Source organism: Macaca fascicularis, chromosome 4, assembly GCF_037993035.2.
Source record: "Macaca fascicularis isolate 582-1 chromosome 4, T2T-MFA8v1.1".
NCBI classification, from domain to species: domain Eukaryota; kingdom Metazoa; phylum Chordata; class Mammalia; order Primates; family Cercopithecidae; genus Macaca; species Macaca fascicularis.
In genome coordinates, this window is record NC_088378.1 from 162,288,055 (window position 1) to 162,301,738 (window position 13,684).

Sequence of the window (13,684 nt, forward strand, 5' to 3'; positions counted from 1 at the left end):
ATTAGCCAACCCTGGATTCTCTCTTATCTGGACTTATGTTTAATCCACTCTGAATTTTTGTTATTTGTAGCAAAAGTGTCCTGACCTAGCATGGATAGATACAGATAGCATGTGCAAAGGGCTTGATATCCTTGAACCAAAACGAGGTCTGAGTGTCTAGAGTTGTGTGGTCTGATATGGTAGCCACTAGCCACATATGGCTATTGAAATTTTATTTAAGCAAAATTAAAACTTTGCTTTTCCTTTTGCACTAGGTATGTTTCAAGTGTTCAGTAGCCACATGTCACTAGGGGCTGCCATATTGTGTAGCACTGGTCTTACAGGTAAGGGGAAGAGGAAACTGAGATTAGGTTAGGTGGATTTCTCAATTTTTCTTTAAACTCTTTTTCTAATTGCTCCCCCTCCATAGATATTATATATGCTGTATCTATACCTGTTCTTTATACACTGGAAAGAGAAAGATTTACTTTATCCCCTCTCTTCCCCTCCAGAACCAATATTCACCTCCTTGGAGGTTGATATTGTCCCCTGTTACAAATATATGGCTAGTGTGGTAGTCGTAAGTAATTTTAGGCAGGGATTTTAGGTCACTGTAAATAATTCGGATTTTATTAAAATTGTATTAGGAGGCAATGAAACAATTTTAAGGATGGGATGGGCGTAGTCAGTTTTGCCTTTAGAAAGTCACTCCAAAGGCAGAGGGGCCAAGATAGCTGATTAGAAGCAGCTGCAGTACTCATGGAGCGGAATGAAAATAGGGAGTGAATTTAGCACCTTAAACTGAAATATCCAGCTTATTGCATTGGGGCTGACTAGGCAAACAACTTGACCCACGGAGAACAAAGAAAAGAAGGGTGGGGGTGATGGCCCAACTGGGAACAGCATGGAGCCAAAGGAACCCCTGCCCCTAGCCAAAGTTAGTGGTGAGTGATTGTGCAGTCCCACTCAGGAAACCACAATTTCCCCATGGATCTTTGCAACCTGCAGATCAGGAGATCCTTTTATGAGCCCATGCAACCAGGGCCTTGAATCCAATACACAAAGCTATGCGGAGGCTTGGCAAAGCAGCTTCTCAGACACACACAGACCCAGGAGTTTTACATACTCTGACCCTGGGATCCCTGGCAAGGCAGGATATCCGTCTGTAAATAATCCTAGGAAGGGACTGAATCCAGGGAGCCAAGCAGCATTGTTCTGTGGGCCCCACATCCATGGCACCTCACAAGTTAAGATACGCTGACTTAGAATTACATCCAGCCAATGGCAACAGTCTGCCAGAGATGGGACTGAGTTCCCAAGGGGAGCAGTAGCTGCCATCTCTGGTTTGGCAGACTCAGCTGTTCCAGCCTGTCAGCTTTGTGCAATACAAACGGTCCAGACAAGGAAGGGTTCCCCCCAGTGAAGCACACCTGCTCTACCAAAAAGCAGCCAGAGTGCTTCTATAAGTGGGTCCCTGATCCCATTTCTCTTGAGTGGGTAGTAAGGCCCCCCAATAGGGGTTTCCAGCCACCTTCTACGGGCATGTTTGGGCTGGCAACAGATCAGTACCCCCCTGGGATGGAACTTCTATAGGAAGGAGCAGGCTGCCATCTTTGTTGTTTTGCAGTCTTCACTGGTGATACCTCCAGGTATGGGAAAAACTGAGGCAACTAAGGGTCTGGAGTGGACCCCCAGCAAACCACAGAAACCCTATGGAAGAATCTCCTGACTAGAAAACAGCATCAACAAAAAATACCCCACAAAAACCCCATTCAAAGGTCAGCAACCTCAAAGATCAGAGGTAGAAAAACCCACAAAGATGGGAAAGAATCAATGCAAAAACACTGAAAACTCAAAAAGCCAGAGTGCCTCATTTCCTCCAAATGACTGCAACACCTCTGCAGCAAGGGCACAGAACTGGGCTGAGACTGAGATGGCTGAATTGACAGAAGTAGGCTTCAGAAGGTGGGTAATATTGAACTTCATTGAACTAAAGGAGCATGTTGTAACTCAATGCAAAGAAACTAAGAATCTAAACAATGTGGAAGCTGATAATTAGAATAGCCAGTTTAGAGAGGAACATAACCAACCTGGTGGAGCTGAAAAACACAACATGAGAACTCCACAATGCAATCAGAAGTATCAATAGCCAAATAGACTAAGCATAAGAAAGAACCTCAGAGCTTGAAAACTGTTTCTGAAATAAGGCAGACAAAAATAGAGAAAAAGTGAAAATGAACAAAACCTCTGAGAAATATGGGATGTAAAGAGACTGAACCGATGACTGATTGGGATACCTGAAAGAGATGGGGAGAATGGAACTAAGTGGGAAAACATAGTTCAGGACATCATCCAGGAGAACTTGCCCAACCTAGCAGGACAGGCCAACATTCAAATTCAGAAAATCCAGAGAGCCCCAGTAAAATACTCCATGAGAAGATCAACCCCAAGACATATAATCATCAGATTCTCCAAGGTCAAAATGTAAGAAAAAATGTTAAGTGGAGCCATAGAGAAAGGCCAGGTCACCTACAAAGGGAAGTCCATCAGACTGATAGTGGACTTCTCATTGGAAACCCTACAAGCCAGAAGAGATTGGGGGCCAATATTCAACATTCTTAAAGGAAAGGATTTCCAACCCAGAATAATTTCATATCTGGCCAAACTGAGCTTCATAAGTGAAGGAAAATTAAGATCCTTTTCAGACAAGCAAATGCTGAGGGAATTCATCACCACCAGACCTGCCTTTCGAGAGCTCCTGAAGGAAGCATTAAATATGGAAAGGGAAAACCGTTACCAGACGCTACAAAAATGTACTGGAGTACGCAAACCAGTGACTATGAAGCAACCACATAAACAAGTCTGAAAAATAACCAGCTAGCATCATGATGACAGGATCAAGTTTACACATAACAATACTAATCTTAAATGTAAATGGGCTAAATGCCCCAATTAAAAGACACAGAATAGACTGGATGCAGTGGCTCATGCCTGTAATCCCAGCACTTTGGGAGGCCAAGGCAGGCAGATCACTTGAGGTCAAGAATTTGAGACCAGCCTGGTGAGCATGGTAAAACCCCATCTCTACTAAAAATAAAAAAATTAGCCAGGTGTGGTGGCATGCACCAGCTATTCAGGAGACTGAGGCAGGAGAATTGCTTGATCCTAGGAGGCAGAGGTTGCAGTGAGCCAAGATCACGCCACTGAACTCCAGCCTGGGGTGACAGAGAGACTTCCTTGGTGGGGATGGGGTGGGGTGGGGGTGGGAAAGACATAGAATAGCAAGCTGGATAAACAGTCACGACCCATCAGCATGCTGTCTTCAAGAGACCCATCTCATGTACAAAGAAACACATAGACCCAAAATAAAGGGATGGAGGAAAATTTACAAAGCAAAAGGAAAACAGAAAAAACAGGGGTTGCAGTCCTAGTATCTGACAAAACAGACTTTAAACCAATAAAGATTAAAAGAAGACAAAGAAGGTCATTACATAATGGTAAAGGGTTCAATTCAACAACAAGAGCTAATTATCCTAAATATATATTCACCCAATACAGGAGCACCTAGATTAATAAAGCAAGTTCTTGGAGACCTATGAAGAGACCCAGACTCCCACACAATAATATTGGGAGTCTTTAACACCCCACTGATAATATTAGATAATTGATATAGTAAAGAAATATATTCAGGACCTGAACTCAGCTCTGGATCAAGTGGACCTGGGAGATAACTGCAGAACTCTCCACCCCAAAACAACAGAATTTACATTCTTCTCATCACCACACAGCACTTACTCTAAAATTGACCACATAATTGGAAGTAAAACACTCCTCAGCAAATGAAAAAGAACTGAAATCATAACAGTCTCTCTGACCACAGCACAATCAAATTAGAACTCAAGAATTTCACTCAAAACCACACAACTACATGGAAATTGAACAACCTGCTTCTGAACAACTATTGGGTAAATAATGAAATTAAGACATAAATCAAGAAGTGTCTTTGAAATTAATGAGAACAAAGAGACAACATACCAGAATCCCTGGGACACAGCTAAAGCAGTATTAAGAGGAAAATTTATAGCACTAAATGACCACATCAAAAAGCTAGAAACATCTCAAGTTAACAACTTAACATCTCAACTAAAAGAACTAGAGCACCAAGAGCAAACAAACCCCAAAGGTAGCAGAAAATGAGAAATAACCAAGATCAGAGCTGAACTGAAGTAGACAGAAACATGAAAAACCCTTCAAAAATCAACAAATCCAGGAGTTGGTTTTTTGAAAAAATATTGTTAGCTGGACTAATAAAGAATAAAAGAAGAATGAAATAAAATCAGGAATAATAAGGGGGATATCACCACTGACCCTACAGAAATACAATCATCAGAGAATATTATAAATGCCTCTATGCATATATACTAGAAAAATCTAGAAGAAATGGATAAACTACTGGACACATACACCCTCCCAAGACCAAACCAGGAAGAAATTGAATCCCTGAAGAGACCAATAATTAGTTTTGAAATTGAAGCAGCAATTAATAGCCTACCAACCAAAAAAAAAAAAAAAAAAAAAAAAAAGCCCAAGATCAGATGGATTCACAGCTGAATTCTGCCAGAGGTACAAAGAAGAGCTGGTATCATTTCTATTGAAATTATTCTAAAAAATTGAAAAGGAGGGACAGGGATTCCTCCAACTCATTCCATGAAGCCAGCATCATCCTGATACCAAAACATGGCAGAGATAAAACAAAACTTCAGGCCAATATCCTTGATGAACATTGATGCAAGTATCCTCAATAAAATACTGGCAAACCAATTCCAGCAGCACCTCAAAAAACTTATCCACGACAATCAAATTGGTTTCATCCCTGAGATGCAAGGTTGGTTCAACATACACAAATCAATTAATGTGATTCATTACATAAACAGAACTAAAGATGAAAACCACATGATTATCTCAATAGATACAAAAAAGGCTTTTGATAAAATTCAACATCCCTTCATGTTAAAAACTCTCAATAAACTAGGTATTGAAGGAACATCCCTCAATAAGAGCCATGTATGACAAACCCACAGCCAATATAATACTGAATGGGCAAAAGCTGGAAGCATTCCTCTTGAAAACCGGCTCAAGACAAGAATGCCCTCTCTCACCACTCCTATTCAACATAATATTGGAAGTTCTGTCCAGGGCAATCAGGCAAGAGAAAGAAAGAAAGGTATTCAAATAGGAAGACAGGAAATCAAATTATCTTTGTTTGCAGATGACATGATTCTATATCTAGAAAATCCCATCATCTCAGCCCAAAAGTTACTTAAGCTGATAAACAACTTCAACAAAGTCTTGGGATACAAAATCAACGTACAAAAATTGCTTGCATTCCATTATACCAACAACATCCAAGCAGAGAGTCAAATCATGAATCAACTCCCATTCACAATTGTTGCAGAAAGGATACCTAGGAATACAACTAACAACAGAAGTGAAGGACCTTTTCTAGAAGAACTACAAACCACTGCTCAAAGAAATCAGAGAGGGGCCGGGCACAGTGTCCCATGCCTGTAATCCCAGCACTCTGGGAGGCTGAGGCAGGTGGATCACCTGAGGTCAGGAGTTTGAGACCAGCCTGCCCAACATGGCAAAACCCCGTCTTTACTAAAACTACAAAAAATTAGGCAGGTGTGGTGGCGGGTGCCTATAATCCCAGCTACTTGGGAGGCTGAGGCAAGAGAATCACTTGAACCCAGGAGGTAGAGGTTGCAGTGAGCCGATATCGTACCAGTGCACTTCAGCCTGGGCAACAAAAGTGAAACTCCATCTCAAAAAAACAAAACAAAACCAAAAAACAAAAACAAAAAAACAGGACACAAACAAATGGAAAAACATTCCATGCTCATGAATAGGAAGAATTAATATCATGCAAATGGCCATACTGCCCAAAGTAATTTATAGATTCAATGCTATTTCACTTAAACTGCCATTGACATTCTTCACAGTATTAGAAAAACTATTTTAAAGTTCATGTGGAACCAAAAAAGAGCCCATATAGCTAGGACAATCCTAAGCAAAATGAACAAACTTGGAAGCATCATGGTACCTGACTTCAAACTATACTACAAGGCTACAGTAACCAAAACAGCATGGCTTGTACAAGAAAAGACACATAGACCAATGGAACAGAATAGATAACTCAGAAATAAGACCACACATCTGCAACCATCTGATCTTCAACAAACCTGACAAAAAACAAGCAATGAGGAAAGGATTCCCTATTCAATAAATGGTGCTGGAAGAACTAGCTAGCCGTATGCAGAAAATTGAAACTGGTCCCCTTCCTTACACCGTATACAAAGATTAACTTAGGATGGATTAAATACTTAAATGTAAAACCCAAAACTATAAACATCTTAGAAAATCTAGGCAATACCATTCCGTACATAGGCACAGGCAATGATTTCATAACAAAAATGCCAAAAGCAATTGCAACAAAAGCAAAAATTGACAGATAGTATCTAATTAAACTAAAAAGCAAAAGAAACACAGCAGAAGAAACTATCATCAGAATAAACAGACAGCCTACAGAATGGGAGAAAATTTTTGCAATCTATCCATCTCACAAGGTCTAATATCCAGAGTCTACAAGGAACTTGAACAAATTTACACACACACACACACAAAAACCATAAAAAGTGGGCAAAGGACATGAACAGACACTTCTGAAAAGGAGACATACATGCGGCCAACAAACATATGAAAAAAAGCTCAACATCACTGATCATTAGAGAAATGCAAATCAAACCCACAACGAGATGCCATCTCACACCAGTCAGAGTAGCTATTATTAGAAAGTCGATAAACAACAGATGCTGTCAAGGTTGTGGAGAAAAAGGAATGCTGTTACACTGTTGGTGGCAGTGTAAATTAGTTCAACCATTGTGGAAGACAGTGTGGTGATTCCTCAAAGACTTAGAGGCAGAAATACCATTTGACCCAGCAATCCCGTTACTGGGTATGTACCTAAAGGAATACAAATCATCCTATTGTAAAGATATATGCAGACGTATCTTCATTGCAGCACTATTCACAATAGCAAAGACATGGAATTAACCTAAATGGAATACTCTGCAGCCATAAAAAGGAAGGAGATCACATCCTTTGCAGGGACATGGATGGGGTTGGAAGCAATTATTCACAGCAAACTAATGCAAGAACAGAAAACCAAATACCACGTGTTCTCGCTTATAAGTGGGAACTGAATAATGAGAACGCATGGGGAACAACACACACTGGGGCCTGTTGGAGTCGTTGGGGAGTGCATCAGGAAGAATAGCTTAATACCTAGGTGATGGGATGATCTTTGCAGCAAACCACCATGGCACTCATTTAGCTCTGTAACAAACCTGCATATCCTGCACATGTACCCCTGAACTTAAAGTTAAGGGAAAACTCATTCCGACTGTTCTATGGAACATAGTGTGGAGGGAGATAGGAGGAGAGGCAGGGAGAGCCGTTAGGAAACTACTGCAACTGTCCTGGACTAGAGACTGGAGTTTAATTCCAGGGTGGATGTGGTGTATATGGAGAGAGGGGAGAACTTTAAGGTGCATTTTAGAGATAAAATTATTACTAAAAAGGGGCCCCAGAGTAGACCCCAAGAGAGGGTTCTTGGATTTTACACAAGAAAAGATTTTGGGGCAAATCCATAAAGTAAAGTGAAAGCAGGTTTATTAAGACAGGAACAAAAGAATGGCTACTCCATAGACATGAAAATAGAATAGACATAGGCTATTTTTATGCTTATTTCTTGAATATATGCTCAACAAAGATGGATTATTAATGAGTTTTCTAGGAAAGGGGTAGGGATTTCCTGGAACTAAGGGTTCCTCCTCCTTTTAGACTAGATAGGGTAACTTCCTGATGTTGCCATGGCATTTGTAAACTGTCATGGTGCTGGTGGGAGTGTCTTATCATGCTAATGGTTATAATTAGTGTATAATGAGTAATGAGGATGACCAGAGGTCACTTTCTTGCCATATTGGTTTTGGTCGGCTTCTTTAGCACCTCCTGGTTTTTGGTTTTTTGGTTTTTTTTTTTTTTTTTTTTTTTTTTTTTTTTGAGACACTGTCTCACTCTTACCCAAACTGGAGTGCAGTGGTGCAATCTCAGCTCACTGCACCCTCCGCCTCCCAGGTTCAAACAATTCTCCTGCCTCAGCCTCCCAAGTAGCTGGGACTACAGATGCATGCTACCATGCCCAGCTACTATTTTGTGTTTTCAGTAGAGACAGGGTTTCACCATGTTGGCCAGGCTGGTCTCAAACTTCTGACCTAAAGTGATTGACCCACCTCGGCCTCCCAAAGTGCTGGAATTACTAGCAAGTGAGCTACGGCACCCAACCAGCACCTCCTGTTTTATCACCAGGGTGTTCATGACCTGTATCTTGTGATATCAGTCCTGCTGACTTCCTGTCTTATCCTGTAACTAAGAATGCCTGACCTCCTAGTAATGCAGCCCAATAGATCTCAGTCGTGTTTTACCCAGCCCGTGTTCAAGATGGAGTTGCTCTGGTTCAAATACCTCTGACAAAATGACAGCTCTTTTTGATGGTAATGAGGGAGACAGGCAGAATCCAGAGTTACCCCTAGGATTTTTTGGCCTGAGTAATAGCATGGATAGTGGTTCCATTTACTGAAAAGGAGGAAACTGGGATAGCATCATGGTGTGTGGTAGGTCATGGGTCTGGCAGAATGAAGATGCCTGCCAGACCTTAAGCAGGGACTGCTTGAACTTCCTGAAATGTAGCTACTCCATCACTGTTCTTGATCCCACCCCTGCCAGAAAGAACCTTACTCCAGTAAGGATTCACCCCTTTCTACCTTCTCAGCAAAATGTGGACCATGACTGAGATGTGCGCATTGGTAGACCTACCTAAAGGGAAACTTGTTATATGCATGCTTTGTTTAACCAGAGTCTTCTTAACCAGAATATTCTCTAATAGCAAGAAATAGGCAAAAGGGAAAACTTCTGCAGAAATTGAAAATAAATAAATAAATAACAGGATGGGCTTTGCACCTTAATTCTTGAAGTTCAAAGAAACTTTGAAAATGGATTTTTTTTTTATACTAGAGGAAAAACTAGTGGAGGTATCAAGCATTAGGTTATATTATAGCTATATGCTGTTTCCTTGAAAAGGCTTTTATGATATCTGATGAGGCACCTAAGCTCTCTTGTTGAGATTTCTGTTACTAACAAAAAAGAAAGGGTTGGGATATTTTTCCTTATCTTTTGTTTTTGTTTTATTTTTTTTTTGTTTTGAGATGGAGTCTTGCTCTGTCCCCTAGGCTGGAGTGCAGTGGCATAATCTTGGCTCACTGCAGCCTCCACCTCCCAGGTTCAAGCAATTCTCCTGCTTCAGTCTCCCCAGTAGCTGGGATTACAGGCGCATGCTGCCACGCCCAGCTAATTTTTGTATTTTTAGTAGAGACGGGGTTTTACCATGTTGGCCAGGCTGGTCTTGAACTCCTGACCTCAGGTGATCCACAGCCTCGGCCTCCCAAAGTGCTGGGATTACAGGCATGAGCCACCGCGCCCTCCCTTCCTCCCTTTCTCTCTCTCTCTCTTTCTTTCTCTCTCTCTCTCTTTCTTTCTCTCTCTCTCTCTCTCCCTCCCTCCCTCTTTCTTTCTCTCTTTCTCTCTTTCTCTCTTTCTTTGTTTCTTTCTGCTGGAGTCTCACTCTATCGCCCAGGTTTGCGTGCAGTGCTGCGATCTCTGCTCACTGCAAGTTCTGCCTCCCGAGTTCAAGTGATTCTCCTGCCTCAACCTCCTGAGTAGCTGGTATTACAGGCGCCCGCCACCACACCTGGCTAATCTTTGTATTTTTAGGAGAGACAGGGTTTCACTATGTTGGTCCGGCTGGTCTGGAATTCCTGACCTCATGATCCACCCACGTCGGTCTCCCAAAGTACTGGGATCATAGGCATGAGTCACTGAGCCCTGCTAAAGTTACCTTTTTGTAAGAGAACTTTACATGTAAGGAAATCTCTATTTATAAGGGTGTTTCCCTCTGCACCAGAAAGAGGAGGATTAAATCAATAAAGATGCCCATGAATGAAGAAGGCACTGACTTTTAAATTTGCATGATGAAATTTACCCTTGCTTACTGTGCGTTTCCTGGTCACCTCTCCATAACTTGCCTCCCTCAATTTCCTTTGAGATGAAGATGGTGTTAAAGCCTGAGTTCTAAGCCATCTCTCTGAAAGTCACTTATTTTTCCCTGCATATCTTCTGGGTATGGGTATGTATACATGTTAATAAATGTCAGCTTTTCTGTTGTTAATCCATCTTTCATTATGGTGGGGAGGGCACCTAAAAACTATGAAGGGTATAGGAAAAAAATATCTTTCCTCCCCCATAGAACTTTCAGAGGACTCCAGCCTTAGCAGTGATCCCACATGAGAAGCCCGATCTTTATTGCTGATCCTATTTAAAATATTTTCAAAAAGATGACACTATGATTTGGCAGTGAAATGAAAAGGGCACAGAAAACAAATCAGCAGGGCCAAAATTTGAATTTAGTGGAGCAAATATTTGTTTTCAGAGAAATGACCACAAATCCATGTTTTCTTGCATATTTGTTGTAAAGAAATGACCAATTTATTTCATTTATGTCAATCTTGTGTATAAATAAAAAATAAAGTGTGATTTTTAAAAATGTGTCTAAATGAAGCAAGAGCAGGGGTTGGCCAGATAAATATTTCTGACTCTGAAGGCATCCTGCAGAAGCAGCCAAAAAGGAAACCAGTGAGCTTGGCTGCCTCCCAGTTAAACTTCATTTACAAGAACAGGTAGCAGGTTGGATTTGGACCATGAGCTATAGTTTGCAAATCCTTGGTCTAAAAAAACACCTTTGAAATTTATTTATTTATTTATTTTTTGAGATGGAGTCTTGCTCTGTCGCCAGGCTGGAGTGTAGTGGCGCGATCTCAGCTTGGTGCAACCTCTGACTCCCTGGTTCAAGCGATTCTCCTGCCTCAGCCTCCTGAGTAGCTGGGATTACAGGCACGTGTCATCACGTCCAGCTACTTTTTGTATTTTTAGTAGAGACAGGGTTTACTGTGTTGGCCAGGGTGGTCTTGATCTCCTGACCTCGTGATTCACCCTCCTTGGGCTCCCAAAGTGCTGGGATTACAGGCATGAGCCACTGCGCCCTGTCTAAATTTTTTAAAATAAAAATTATAAGCGGTTATAAAAAAGCATTGTCATAGTTTAATTGGCAAGCTTTTATATTTTTTAGTGGTACAAGAAATTATGGAACTTATAATTAGTAGAATTTTAGGTTCAATAACAGTGTGTATGTCTGTAAGGGACATAGTATCACACAATAAGGCTTGATGAGAATGAATAGAATTTAACAGATTATGCTTCTAAAGTCTTGGACAGCATTGTGAAACTCAGTTTGGTGGAGCAGCATATAACATGACATGCGGAACTTGATGAAGCTTGATTAAGAAGGTCTGGATTTAGGGTGTGAGGAGGGAGCTCAGGATAAAATGAAAGCATCAGCATACATTCATATGTTTAAGAGGCTCCTGCTCTGTGGCTGGAGTAGCTCACACTACACGCTGCCTCTAATATCATTCTGCTCCTCACTAGTACTCCTGTGAAATGATAAATATCCAGCTTAATCATGAAGGCTGTCTTCACACGTGTTCTTTTTTTTTCAAGGTGGGGTTTTGCGGCTGGGTATAGTGGTTCACACCTTAATCCCAGCACTTTGGGAGGCCAAGGGGGATGGATCACCTGAGGTCAGGAGTTTGAGACCAGCCCGGCCAACATGATGAAACCCCGTCTCTACTAAAAATACAAAAAAGTAGCCAGGCATGGTGGCGGGCGCCTGTAATCCCAGCTACTCAGGAGGGTGCGGCAGGAGAATCGCTTGAACCCGGGAGGCAGAGGTTACAGTGAGACAAGATTGCACCACTGCACTCCAGCCTGGACAACAAGAGCAAAACTTCGTCTCAAAAAACAAACAAATAAAAGATGGGGTCTTATGCCTGGGCATGGTGGCTCACACCTGTAATCCCAGCACTTTGGGAGGCTGAGGCAGATGGATCACCTAAGGTCAGGAGTTTGAGCCAGCCTGGACAACATTGTGAAACCCTGTCTCTACTAAAAGTACAAAAATTAGCCAGGTGTGGTGGTATACGCCTGTAGTCCCAGCTACTTGGGAGGCTGAGGCAGGAGAACCACTTGAACCCAGGAGGTGGAGGTTACAGTGAGCCGAGATCGTGCCACTGCACTCCAGTCTGGGTGACAGAGCGAGACTCCATCTCAAAAAAGAAAAAAAAAAAAAAATACAAGGTCTTGCATTGTCACTCAGGCTGGAGTGCAGTGGTGTTTATTAACATGTATACGGCCAGGCATGGTGGCTCACGCCTGTAATCCCAGGTATTTGGGAGGCCGAGGCAGGTGGATCATGATGTCAGGAGATCAAGACCATCCTGGCTAACACGGTGAAACCCCATCTCTACTAAAAATATAAAAAATTAGCCAAGCGTGGTGGCACGCACCTATAATTCCAATTTCTCGGGAGACTGAGACAGGAGAATCGCTTGAAACTGGAAGGCGGAGGTTGCAGTAAGCCAAGATTGCACCACTGCACCTCAGCCTGGGCAACAAAGTGAGACTCCATCTCAAATTTAAAACAAAAGCAAAAACAACAAAAAAACATGTATACATACCTAGAAGATATACCCAAGGATCATAACTCACTGTAACCTTGAACTCCTGGGCTCAAGCACCTCAGCCTCATGAGTAGCTAGGGACTACAGGCATATACTGTCACACCTGGCTACATATATATATGTGTGTCTGTGTGTATATATATATACACTAAATCAGAAGGAAAGATCTACTGAATACTGGTTCATAGAAGCCTAAAGCCGCCTCATCAGAGCCTGGGGATTCCATCCTGTTGACCCAGTGGACTTCTTTGTCTTATCACAGCAGAACATATCAGCACTAGAAATCAACACGTTGTTCCAGGCAGTGGTCATCAACCGTGATGAGGACAAGATGGCTTTTGCTTTCTTATCTCTCTACTCCCAGCACAGAAGCATTGCCTGTCCTTGCTCTCATATGCTCATCCCTGTGGATGAGATCATCACAATTAAAACTAGAGCGTTCACTATTGATGATCGATTACCTACATTGCTGACAAAATACGCCCAGAAGGGCTTATCACAATTCATTCATTCACTCACTATTAAACAGAAGGACTTAAACAGGGTAGGACTTGATAGGGCCCCAACAATCAATGATTGATAACACAGCTGTTAGCCAGAACTTCAGTACAGGCCTCTCACTATCTACAGCAACCCCGGATAGAAATAATCAACACTATGTAAGAATCTGTGCTTTTGCTCACCTGTCTCCTTTTCAGAATCATGGAGCATTGGATGTTTTTTTTGTAGCTGTAATTTGTTTCAATGGACTGCAATCATTGCTTCTCATACATAGGTTGCCCCTGTCTTGTCCCTGCCATAACACTGTTCACCTTAGACTTTTTGGTCCCATCATTGCTAACCCAGAAAACTCTGAAAGAATTATCATTCTCCAACAGTCAGTGAGAGCAGGGCCTTTCTTGCCTTCTCTGCCCCAGCTTTGGCTACCTTCCAAGTTACCCTGATCCCACTCGGAA